Source organism: Tiliqua scincoides, chromosome 9 (genome assembly GCF_035046505.1).
Source record: "Tiliqua scincoides isolate rTilSci1 chromosome 9, rTilSci1.hap2, whole genome shotgun sequence".
In the NCBI taxonomy this organism is placed as follows: domain Eukaryota; kingdom Metazoa; phylum Chordata; class Lepidosauria; order Squamata; family Scincidae; genus Tiliqua; species Tiliqua scincoides.
Genome location: NC_089829.1, coordinates 44305244 through 44317528, shown reverse-complemented (window position 1 = coordinate 44317528; position 12285 = coordinate 44305244). Strand labels below are relative to the sequence as shown.

Here is a 12285-nt window from a genome sequence, read left to right as displayed (position 1 = left end):
TGAAGAAGAATCACATTTCCATTGGAACTACATTAGGAACAAGTGCATCAGGCACTCGTTATCCCTGAGGATATCATTATCGTTATCATTATCCCTAGGATTAATTTAAAGTGGTTAAAATAGGAATTATTATTAATTCCCCGCCTTTATTTCTACCCCGACTTTCTCCCCGGAGAGACTCAAGGCAGCTTACAACAAGGTTAAAACAAATTAAAAAACATAATTTAAAAATTATATTACTGAATATTATTGAAATCAAGAAATTACAATACCTGGGCTGTTGCTTCTTCAAGACTCCCTGAACTGGTCTTGGTTTCTTTAACGGTTTTTCAACCAACTGTTGAAAGGGTCACTTCAGGTCAGTTGGGAAAAATGCTCAAACCTGCATTTTTTGGAAACCTCAGAGCATGTAGAAAAAGTTCATGTCATCGCTGGGGCTCTCTTATGCGGAAGGAAAGACTGTGCTTGAGACCTCAGATGGAACCCTGCCTTGGGGTTACAGCGATCGTGCACATGATCACATGATGAGTGATTATGGTATGTTGCCATATTGGGGTGGTGGTGGTGGACAGCTTAGTTGGAAACATGAGGTCACTGAGAGAAGAGCCACAGGGATAAAAATGGTTATTTTTATCGGCATAAAATAACCGGCAGGGTGATGCACAAGGGTTGACCAGGCTGGGTGGGCACTAGCTGAGAGGCATGCCCATCAGGGGACCCATCCACTAAGGCCAGTCCCCAAAACCTCCACTACTAGTGGCAGCGATGGCATGGATTGGCTACAAGACCTGTGCTGCCACCTATACTGGAGGGGTCGGGGTCATTGTGGGGGCCTCTGAGACATGCTCCTATTGGCCAGTGGCAAGAGCTGGATGAACTACATTGCCTCTCACCTGGCACTAGTAAGTGTAGAGGTTCCAGAGGCCCAACATAGCATGTGAATACCAATGCAATACTTTGCTTTGAGGTCTCCAGTACTGGTGTAGCACTGGTAATGTAGGTAACCAAATAGTTAAAACAAGTATGCCATTGATTACTGCTGGGCAAGTGGCCCTCTGTTTCCACATGTAAGTCCCTGATTTCTGTTGATTTTTGATACTTTCCTGTATTTTTAGACATGTGTCACTTGCCACAGGCTTCTATGGTATCTTAGCATCCTAAAGGCTAAGACATCTTCTTGCAGCAAGACTGTTCTTTCTAAAAATTGTTATTGCGGAAGGGCTGCAGGGCATCCCAAATAAGTATTCTGTGGACTCCCTGACTTCATGTCTTGAACTCCCTAGAGCAGTGGTTCTCAAACTTTCTAGCACAGGGACCCACTTTTTAGAATGACAATCTGCCAGGACCCACTGGAAGTGATGTCATGGCTGGAAGTGATGTCATCGAGCAGGAAAACATTTAACACCCCCAATCGGTAAAATCAAATCTAGTTAATTAATTTAGTTAATTAATTTAGTAAATTAAAAGGTTGCAATAAATATAAATTTAAAAATTTATTTAAAATAAAGAAGAACTCTCCTAACTCTTCCAAGCAATTGCTCACCTGTTTTTAAAAAAATAAAATTACCCAACCATCCCAAAGGCTGCAATCTTATTCACACTTACCTGGGAATAAGCCCCACTGATTATCATTGTTAAAAGCATATACATAGTAACCTGTTAAAAGTACAGATCTGTGACCTGTCCCCAAATGCAGTCGCATACCATGGGAGCATCCGGTCTAATAGATCAAAAATAAAGTACACATTGAAATGAATGGGGACCAGTGAAATTGGCTCACAATCCAACTAGTGGGTCCCGACCCAGTTTGAGAAAAAACTGCCCTAGACACAAAGATTCTGGCTAACTCTCCTGCTGAGATTTGTAAGCACTTGCTGATTGGGTAGCCCAGCCCACCTAGTTAGGTAAAGGGGGTGAAATGAGATGCCCAGGTGGGAGAGAGGGGGTTGCCATGCATGACAGAGTGCTACTGTTTGGTTTTCAGTGGGGTTCCCTCTTGGAGTGGAGATTCTTTTCTAACCCAGGGCAAACATTTTTCTAAGGTAGACTTCCCATCTGGGGTTCTCCCCAATCTTAGGTGCTGGCAGCAAGAGGCATGCAAGACAACTGACTGTATTGGCAACCTTCAGTCTCGAAAGACTATGGTATCGCGCTCTGAAAGGTGGTTCTGGCACAGCGTCTAGTGTGGCTGAAAAGGCCAATCCGGGAGTGACAATCCCTTCCACACCGGGAGCAAGTGCAGTCTGTCCCTGGTCTGTCTCCCTGGCTATGGGCCTTCCTTCTTTGCCTCTTAGCCTCAGACTGTTGGCAAAGTGTCTCTTCAAACTGGGAAAGGCCATGCTGCACAGCCTGCCTCCAAGCGGGCCGCTCAGAGGCCAGGGTTTCCCACTTGTTGAGGTCCATCCCTAAGGCCTTCAGATCCCTTTTGCAGATGTCCTTGTATCGCAGCTGTGGTCTACCTGTAGGGCGCTTTCCTTGCACGAGTTCTCCATAGAGGAGATCCTTTGGGATCCGGCCATCATCCATTCTCACGACATGACCGAGCTAACGCAGGCGTCTCTGTTTCAGCAGTGAATACATGCTAGGGATTCCAGCACGTTCCAGGACTGTGTTGTTTGGAACTTTGTCCTGCCAGGTGATGCCGAGGATGCGTCGGAGGCAGCGCATGTGGAAAGCGCTCAGTTTCCTCTCCTGTTGTGAGCAAAGATTCCATGACTCGCTGCAGTACAGAAGTGTACTCAGGACGCAAGCTCTGTAGACCTGGATCTTGGTATGTTCCGTCAGCTTCTTGTTGGACCAGACTCTCTTTGTGAGTCTGGAAAACGTGGTAGCTGCTTTACCGATGCGTTTGTTTAGCTCGGTATCAAGAGAAAGAGTGACGGAGATCGTTGAGCCAAGGTACACAAAGTCATGGACAACCTCCAGCTCATGCGCAGAGATTGTAATGCAGGGAGGTGAGTCCACATCCTGAACCATGACCTGTGTTTTCTTCAGGCTGATTGTCAGTCCAAAATCTTGGCAGGCCTTGCTAAAACGATCCATGAGCTGCTGGAGATCTTTGGCAGAGTGGGTAGTGACAGCTGCATCGTCGGCAAAGAGGAAGTCACGCAGACATTTCAGCTGGACTTTGGACTTTGCTCTCAGTCTGGAGAGGTTGAAGAGCTTTCCGTCTGATCTGGTCCGGAGATAGATGCCTTCTGTTGCAGTTCCAAAGGCCTGCTTCAGCAGGACAGCGAAGAAAATCCCAAACAAGGTTGGTGCAAGAACACAGCCCTGCTTCACTCCGCTTCGGATGTCAAAAGGGTCTGATGTGGAGCCATTGAAGACAACAGTGCCCTTCATGTCCTTGTGGAAAGATATGATGATGCTGAGGAGCCTGGGTGGACATCCGATCTTGGGGAGCATCTTGGAGGCCGTCCCTGCTGACGAGGTCGAAAGCCTTTGTGAGATCTATGAAGGCTATAAAGAGTGGCTGTCGTTGTTCCCTGCATTTCTCCTGCAGTTGTCTAAGGGAGAATACCATATCAGTGGTGGACATCGTCTGTAAAATGTAAAAGGCCATACAAGGCCTTTTGTAAAGGCCTTGTATGGCCTTTGTAAATGTAAAATGTAAAAGGCCAATGTAAAAGGCCATTTTACACCTCTGTAAAATGACAAAGGCCATAATGCATTGCGACTGCAAACTGAACCAACCATTCTGGGACATTACTAAAGGGAGAGATCGACCATTTTATATGCAATCTACAAACCGCTGCAGTTTGAACTGACTGCCAGATTTCCTGCATGCCCACTAGGATGAAACAGCTTTTATTTCAGAAGCACCCACTTTAAACAGAACGTGTACCTAAGAGGATTCCTTGGCCCAGATTATGCTGGTGGGGCTGCATGCTTGCAAAAGAAACAACGTTTTACAGCATGGAACAGAGCAGACAAGGGTACCAGCCAAAGGGTCTTTGGGCCCCAGTATGTTCTGCAGAATCGTATTTATTTTGTGTCTCCACCCAATTCATTCTTCTGGCACAGAAGAGGTCTTTGCACTGCACGGTCCACGTAGAAGCCAGGAGCAACATTCGCAGCAGAAACAACTTGTGAGTGGCATGATAGAATCAATCCTTTCATGAAATGGAAGTGTTGATTCTCCTGGAGTGCTTGAGATCCTCCTTGACTCACAAGAGCTCTTCAAGAGGAAACAGTTGGGGGATTGCAGGCCATGACCCCAAGCAAGCTACGTGCACTTCACTTCACTTAGAAATGGTTACTTGAAGGTCCTCCATGGCACAAAGTGTAGGGGAAGTATCAGAGGACTGCCAGATGGCTGGTTTCCTGCAGATGGCCAAACGGGAAGCCCCCGTGACTCTTACAGATGCCGTGAGAGACCAGACGGCCATGCCTTTCTTCCTAATACAGGAAGGGGGCAATGGATGAATGTACCTTGGAGAAGTACTAAGGCTGATTGTTCCATCATCGTTTCCTGTGATTCTGGGGAAAGCTGTACTGTTGCAGGCATAAAATAGAGGAAGAAAAAGAGAAGGGGGCTTCATAATAGCAGCCCATCGAGTGCATCATCTGCTTTACCAGAGCAACCAATCAGATTGTTTGGGGAAGACTAGAAGCTGGACATGTAAACGCAACCTGGCAACCAATGTTCTAGTGAATGCTAATTTGACCTCCTTGCTACATAAGAACATAAGAAGAGCCCCACTGGATCAGGCCAAAAGCCTATCTAGTTCAGCTTCCTGTATCATAGTGGCTCACCAGATGCCTCAGGTAATGCACAAGACAAAAAGATACCAGCATCTGTTGCCACTAATTTGCATCTGGTATAGTGGCCTACTTCTGAAACCAGGAGATTGCACGTACCCAGCATGACCTGTAATGGACTTTTCTTCCAGAAATCTGTTCAATCCCCTTTTAAAGACATCTAGGCCAGGTGTCATCAACACATCCTGTTGATGTGGTGGGGAGTTCCACAGGTCCGTTACACACTGAGCAGAAAGAAATATTTTCTTTTGTCTGTTCTAACTCTAAACACAGTTTGTATTAAAGACAATTGGGGCCAGTCCATGATGGCAGCCCAAATGCACCTGTTTACCTGGCCGGCACCACACCAACCACCTGTTCCCGCTCTTGCTGTCTGGATTAAAACAAAAAGGAATGAAATGAAAGAGGACCTTGGTGCTGACGTGATATTGTTGGCAGCCTGTTCTGCCAAATCCCAATCCACTGGGCCTTGTAAACCAGTCCAATCAATCAGAATTGCCAATAAGCCAAGTTACAGTCCAAAGTCAGGTTCCAGGTAGGTCAGTCCAATCCATCAGGGTATCCAAATCAAAGTCCAAAGCCAAAGTCCAGTCACAATCCACAGTCTGATTCCCAATTCCATAAACCAAGTCAGTCAGTCTCCTCTCCTACCTCCAACCTGCACTCCTTCAAAACCCACCAACCCTTTCTGCCTCTGGTACTCCTTATATCCCTGAGGGCCCTATTGCCTTCCAGTGGCTGCAGCTGTGCAGCACACTCTGCTGGATGCCCAGGCCTTACCCTTAAAGGGGCCACTGCTGACACCACATCTACCTCCTCGCCAGATCTTCCAATACACAGCCGCCGCCACCTGCTCCTCCACACTCCCTCTTCCGTCTGGTTGGATCCAGGGAATGGGAGTTGGAGTTGAGTGGAGGTGGGTCCATGGATGAAGCAGTTGCCCTCCAACGGTCCCCCAACTCAACTCAATGCTTGAGGCCTGATGAATGGATGCAAGAAAGCCAACGAGCCATTCTTTCCCCCTCAATCTGTTTTCCTCTCCACCCCTGAAGGTCAGATGCTTAACTTTTGAGGGAGCACAATCGGGAATCATTGTTTTTTCCAAAATGCAAACATAGGAGAACACTCCCTTCCCTCCCTCTTGCAGAAGGGCAGGAGAATGCCATGGCAAGCGTCAGGAAAGCATGTGATTTCTCTTTTGTTTGAAGGGAAGAGAAAGAGAAGGATTTTCCTTTAAATGGTATCTGATGCCTACACAATTCAGCTTGGCAAAAGCTATAAATCAACCGTGCCTCCAAAGGTTAAAAGACTGCTCAAATCTCTTTACATATATCCTGTTTTCAATTACTCAATTCTGCCTCAACAATAGCAGGATATGAAGCAAGCCTCTTTGGCTGACAAATCTTTTTCAAAACCATTAACTGTTTCGGTGAAAGCGTCTTCTTGATTTTCAGTTTCTCTCCTGCATTAGGGCTGTTGCACTCCAATGCATCCCTAGTCACAGTCGTTATTATAGCGCTGAATATCCCACCCATCCTCGGAGGAGCTGAGGGTGATGAATATCCATATTTTAATCCCCATGTTGTCCTCACAGCAACAGTGAGGGCGGTTGGCTGCAAAAGTGAGTGGTGCAGCATCAACCAGTGGGGTGGAGACTTGAAGTCTGAATGAAAGCTCATGACTTTGGGAGGTGCAAGCACCAGAACATGATATGTAGAACACATTCCATTTCATGGCAAAATACTGGAGGTAAAATTCCATTCTGAAGTCATGTGAGCTGCTGCAAGTCTCAAATATGTCATTTATAGGATTAACTCACAACCAGAACCTGCAGGACTTTCTACACAGCTTCTAGCACAGCCAGTAGTGTAGCTAGAGTCAGCAGCAGACCACCCCAGCCCCATGCCAGGGGCAAAGATCTGATGGTGCCCCCCTGTGAGCTGGCGCTGCTCCCCCGCACAAAAACCCGCTCCCCCACTCACCTGAGACTCACCGAGCCTTGCACAACCTCCACCTGCGTTGGGGAAGCCTCACTGAGGTTCCCTGATGCTTTAAACTGTGCTACTGGAAAACTAGTAGTTTCCAATCCCGTTGGGAAACTACGGGGTAGTTTTCAATCCCATCGGAAGCCTCAGAGAGGCTTCTGTGGGCTCCTAGCAGCTCTCGCACGGGGCTTCTGCCCCATTGAACCTAATGACAGGTCCACCACTGGCTAGAGGGGATGCAAAGCACTAGGTTTTGCAGGGGGCCTTGCTGCAGTGTGCAAGGGGTCCTGCCCCCTCCCCTTCTGAGCCATTCCAGGAGGTAGGAGCAAAATAGAGGCAAAACAGAGGGGAGGGGGAGGTGCCTTCCTGCAAAATTTAGCGCTTTGCACGGCTTCTAGCTAGGCCGCTGAGCACAGTGATTTTTTCAGCTCATAGCAACTGTTACCCTGCACATACCAGATCTCATCTGATCTTAGAAGCTAAGCAGGGTCAGGCCTGGTTAGTACTTGGATGGGAGACCGCCTGGGAATACAGGGTGCTATAGGCTTATACCATAGTCTTTCGAGACTGAAGGTTGCCAACCAGCTAGAGGTGGGTTTTTTTTTGTGATAATGAAATAAAAACACATAACACTGCTTTCTGCACTTCTCATTTTTGTAAAAAATGAAATCTGCAAAAAATAAAACCGAAAAAGCACACCTCTGCTCATGGCATGCTGACAAAGTGCTAAAATTGTCCAGGTATGTCATCAGTTTTTTTTTACAGTTGACAAGGCACACCATGCTGCTGGTGCAGGGCTCACATCCTGCAATGGCTCTGCTAATATATGACCCTCCCCCAAATTCCCAAGGCACACCTGCAGACCATGCATGGCATGGCATACTGGTTGAAAAAACCACTGTTCTGGCAAATCATTCTTTGATGATCACCACTGTGGTTCAAACTCTATGATATTTTTGTGAAAAGTGCCCCCCCCACACCTTCCCTTTATGTGACAGTGGGTATTGCAGAAGAGGGCAGGCTCTTTCCCCTGACAATGCTGGGCCTGTTGCAGCAATTACAGCATTCAGCCTGGACTGAGTCAGCATACCTTGTCTAAGGTCACCTTGTTGAGTAGTTTGAATGGGGGAGGGGCTCTAGCCAGTGGCGTCACTAGGGTTCGCGTCACCCGGTGCAGGATGCCAGCGCGGCACCCCCATGCAGTGGGCGGGGCAACACCCCAGGTGGTGGGCGTGGTGATGTACCATCACTCCGCCCCCCAGTGGTTTTTTGCCTGTACCTTTTGATAGAACAAAGATTGAACAAACACATTCTGCATGAAATTACACATTGATTGATATATAACATGATGGTATTATTCTTCCAAATTATGATTTTGGTGATTTTGATCACTAGTGGTGTCACACCCCCCCTCAAGGGTGTCAACTTACTAACACCTTATTGCAGCAGTTCTCAAACTTTTAGCACTGGGACCCACTTTTTATAATGATGATCTGTCCAAGACCCACCAGAAGGGATCCATGCATTTTTTGTTCTCCAGTTTTTTGGCCATAACTTTTGATAGAAAGGAGATATTTTTGTATTGCATTCTGCTCAAAATTCCTCATCCAACGGCATATAATATGATGGGCTTACTCCTAAACACCACAATTTTAGCACGTCATCCCCCCTATGCATGTCACCCGGTGTGGCCCACACCCCCCGCACCCCCCTAGTGACACCACTGGCTCTAGCATAGTGGTAGAAAACACACCCAGCCTGGCAAGGGTCCCAGGTTCAATTCCCAGGCAGGGCAGAGAAAGACAACTCATGTGAAACCCTAGTAGCCAGCCAGCATCCACAATAGGGCAGATTGGCTTCTATTGGGTTGGACCATTGGTCAATCTTCCATGCTCTCAGCACCCCATATAGCCAATGTTTAACATACAAATCTGATCCACACTGAAAGACAAGGTATAAAATCAAGTAATTCTAACCACATATTCCCAGTAAAAGAAAACACAGTCTAATTTTCTCCTTGTTATGTCTTGTCCTCTATTAGCACCATAAGATTCCAGCAACTGATGAAGGCATGAGGGGTTGCTCAGCTGCTGGCTGAGGGCTCCATGCCCATTGAAGATTCCACCCCACCCCCAATCCGCACCATCAGTGATAGTACCCATTGCCTCCATTGGGAGTGCCATGAAAGGCCCTATGCAAGCCCCCCAGCAATCTTGCACCTGCACTGTGTCCACACAGTTTTCAAATCAACTCTCTCTATTTTTTTGGGAAAGCTCCAAAAAGAAAATCTGTTGATTTGAATCATCTGGCTTTCATTAACTTTCAGTGGCACTCTCGGTATATATTGCTCTGGGTGTCTTCTTTCTGATCAACATTGCTCAGCGTGCAACACATAAAGTCACAGTCTGTTCTTTGAAATCAGAATCTAACTGGCAATTACAAAGCAAGGTAGAAAGATGGCTGTCAACGTTAGTGCTTCAAAAGCTTCCACCTCGCGGTTGCAGGCAGTTGCCTCAAATTGATACCCCTCTTTTGATCTATTCCATATTTCCCCCTAACATTCTTCAAATTCAGTTGATCATGATATGGAATGTGGCAAGGGATTATGAACACTGGCTATACCTCCCTTCCCCAAACTGGCATTTGCAATTCCCTGGGGTCCCCGGAGCAAAGACTTCTCATGGCTCCTCACCTATGCGCTGATGACACTTTGACTGGGTTACCATTCCCCTGGTACTTAGGGTTCCTGGGTGAGCCCTTTTGTGGGCTTGGCCCTCAACCAGTGTCTCACCTGGCTGATCCCAGATGCAAGTAACTCTTAGACTGGAGAGACCCAGGTTCAAATTCCTGCTCAGCCACCAGGCCTACTGGTTGCCCCTGAGTCATTTTTTCTCAACCTATGTAACCTCCCCAGGGCATGAGGGCAGGGAGATCATGCATACTGCCAGAGCTTCCTGGAGGAAATGCAATATAAATACACCTGTTTCATCATGCGCAGAGTATATCTTTTTGCTCCATTGAGGTGGATAGAAAGTTACAGCTATGTAGCAGAGACACATGGACGTCTGGAACGGAGCTTTAGTGTCTAACCATGAACAATTATTCTCATAAGAGCAACTCATAGGGTTGGCTACAAATGCATGGCAGTTGTCCAGCCATTAGCAAGTGTTTCACTTGCTAGAGGCTAAAGAGCTTCCATTCCTAACATTTGCTGATGTTAAAAACAAAACAAAACAAAATCTCTTGATGGCTCTTTTAGCCCGAGGAAGTCAGCACAGGATGCCTGCAATTTTTTTCTGCTCTGTTCATGTAAGAAAGAAGCCACATCTGATCATGCAGGTTTTTTTTTTCTTTTTCCAGTGGATAAGAGTGAAACCTGTTGCTTTTGGAGAGACAACAGTTGTTAACGGCTCTCCAGGTACATATTAGAGAACTGTCTGTCCATTTCATTTTAAAGTTATGTTGGCAGCAACTTGGAACCAGAGTTTACAAGGACAACTAAAGCTCCATAACAAACACGCATGATTTCACACACCCCTCCCCACGCTGGCAATCTCAGAGCATCTGGGGATGGTAGAGGCAGGCTCTAGATGCTCCTTTCCAGTCGTGCGCTTTGAGCAGAAGGTCATAATTGACAAAGCCAGCTTGTACCAGAACATCCTGCACTAGGAGGTGCCCCAAGGGAACACCTGGCCCTTCTAACTTTGGTAGCGACACAAAAGAGCAATGAACTAAGGAGACACAGAATCCCCCAAACAACCCCTTCTCCCCCAATCTCCTTATCTGTACCTGAGTCAGCTCTGATCCCAAATGAAAGAGGGTCTGTCCTGCGTCCAGCTAGCAGACTCCAAACACAGGCACAGCATAGAGTGAAATGAAATCAGTTATTTCACTGCATGAAGCAATGCAAGGGAGTGTTCAGCTTTCCAGTTCCAGGCTTTCAAGTTGGGTGTCTGCCTTTTCCCATCCTGAATCCCTGCATCCTGTTATTGTTCCAAACCTTACTAATGCCCAGTGAGAAGGGAGTGGAGGAAACCAGATAAAAACCTTTTGACTCATTGCTGCTTCTACTTACCTTCGGGGAGTAACACATGAGAAGTGGCCATGGATGGGCCGCAGGAGAGAGTCCTTTCAGGATGGCTGCCATTCACAAGGGTGTGTAGCATCAGTGCAACACCATTGTTGTAACATCAGGGTTTTATTAGGACTCTGAAGAAGAGGCCTGCTTTTTCCGCCCAGTGCCTGCCAGGTTGATCCTACGGGCCAATTTAAACACAAGAGTCCATAAAGGGAAAGCTGTCAAATCACATCTGTATGGTTTTGCTCAAGCATAACTTGAAATTTGAGAGCCGGGATGCTGGAGAGTAGAGACTGTAAATGGGGAAGCTCCTCATTCCAATCTCTGTCTGCTTATTGAGCTCATTGCTATCCTGTGTTTCAATTAAAAAAATAAAATCAAAATAGCTTAGTCACGCAGCATGGTGTGCCTTGGCAACTGAAAAAAAAAACGGAAAAAAAAACTGATGGTGTGCCTTGACAATTGTAGCGCCGTGTCAGTGTGCCATGAGATGAAAAAGACTGAAAATCACTGGCTTAGAATACATGTAGCAGGTGGCAACCAGTTTTAAAAATACATCCAAAAGGGACTGTTACCCTGCACATGCCCAATCTTGTCTGATCTTGGAAGCTAAGCAGGGTCAGGCCTGGTTAGTACTTGGATGGGAGACCGCCTGGGAATACCGGGTGCTGTAGGCTTCTACCTGATCTCGGAAGCTAAGCAAGGTCAGGCCTGGCTAGTACTTGGATGGGAGACCGCCTGGGAATACCGGGTGCTGTAGGCTTATACCATGATCTCGGAAGCTAAGCAGGGTCAGGCCTGGTTAGTACTTGGATGGGAGACCGCCTGGGAATACCAGGTGCTGTAGGCTTCTACCATGATCTCGGAAGCTAAGCAGGGTCGGGCCTGGTTAGTACTTGGATGGGAGACTGCCTGGGAATACCGGGTGCTGTAGGCTTATACCATGATCCCGGAAGCTAAGCAGGGTCAGGCCTGGTTAGCACTTTGATGGGAGACCGCTTGGGAATACTGGGTGCTGTAGGCTTATACCATAGTCTTTCGAGACTGAAGGTTGCCAACCAACCAAAAGGGATACAGGGCTGCTCTGTCCGTACGGCTGATTGAGGCGGTTGCCTCAAGTAACATTCACAAAGGAAGAGGGTAGCAGATGAGAAAAGAAAGTATGAAGCAGAAGAGAAGGGGACAGCCACTAAAATTGAGTGTCAGGAAAGTTAGAAGAGATAAAAGAAAAGATGTCTTTATCCAGCAGGTAATTCATCTGTGGAACTCCTTGCCATAGGATGTGGTGATGGCACCTGGCCACCTGGCCTAGATGTCTTTAAAAGAGATTGGACAAATTTATGGAGGAAAAGTCCATCACAAGTTGCAAGCCATGATGGGCGTATGCCACCCTCTGGTTTTAGAAGTAGGCTATCTCTGCCTGCCAGCTGCAAGGGAGTGGCCAACATGATGCAGGTATCT

The 12285-nt window shown here is 47.0% G+C and overlaps 1 protein-coding gene and 2 pseudogenes across 1 annotated transcript in view; 2 read left to right on the top strand and 1 right to left on the bottom strand.

Moving 5' to 3' along the window:
- The window catches only part of CDH5 (cadherin 5), a 35635-nt gene extending 24948 nt beyond the window's left edge, over nucleotides 1-10687 (bottom strand). The window contains exon 1 of the mRNA XM_066637053.1: nucleotides 10536-10687. The gene's annotated coding sequence lies outside the window, so the exon portion shown is untranslated. The remainder of the gene's footprint in view (nucleotides 1-10535) is intronic.
- LOC136660824 (5S ribosomal RNA) lies at nucleotides 7174-7293 on the top strand (annotated as a pseudogene).
- A 694-nt stretch (nucleotides 10688-11381) lies between the features above and the next one.
- On the top strand, nucleotides 11382-11501 carry LOC136660957 (5S ribosomal RNA; annotated as a pseudogene).
- Nucleotides 11502-12285: the final 784 nt, after the last annotated feature.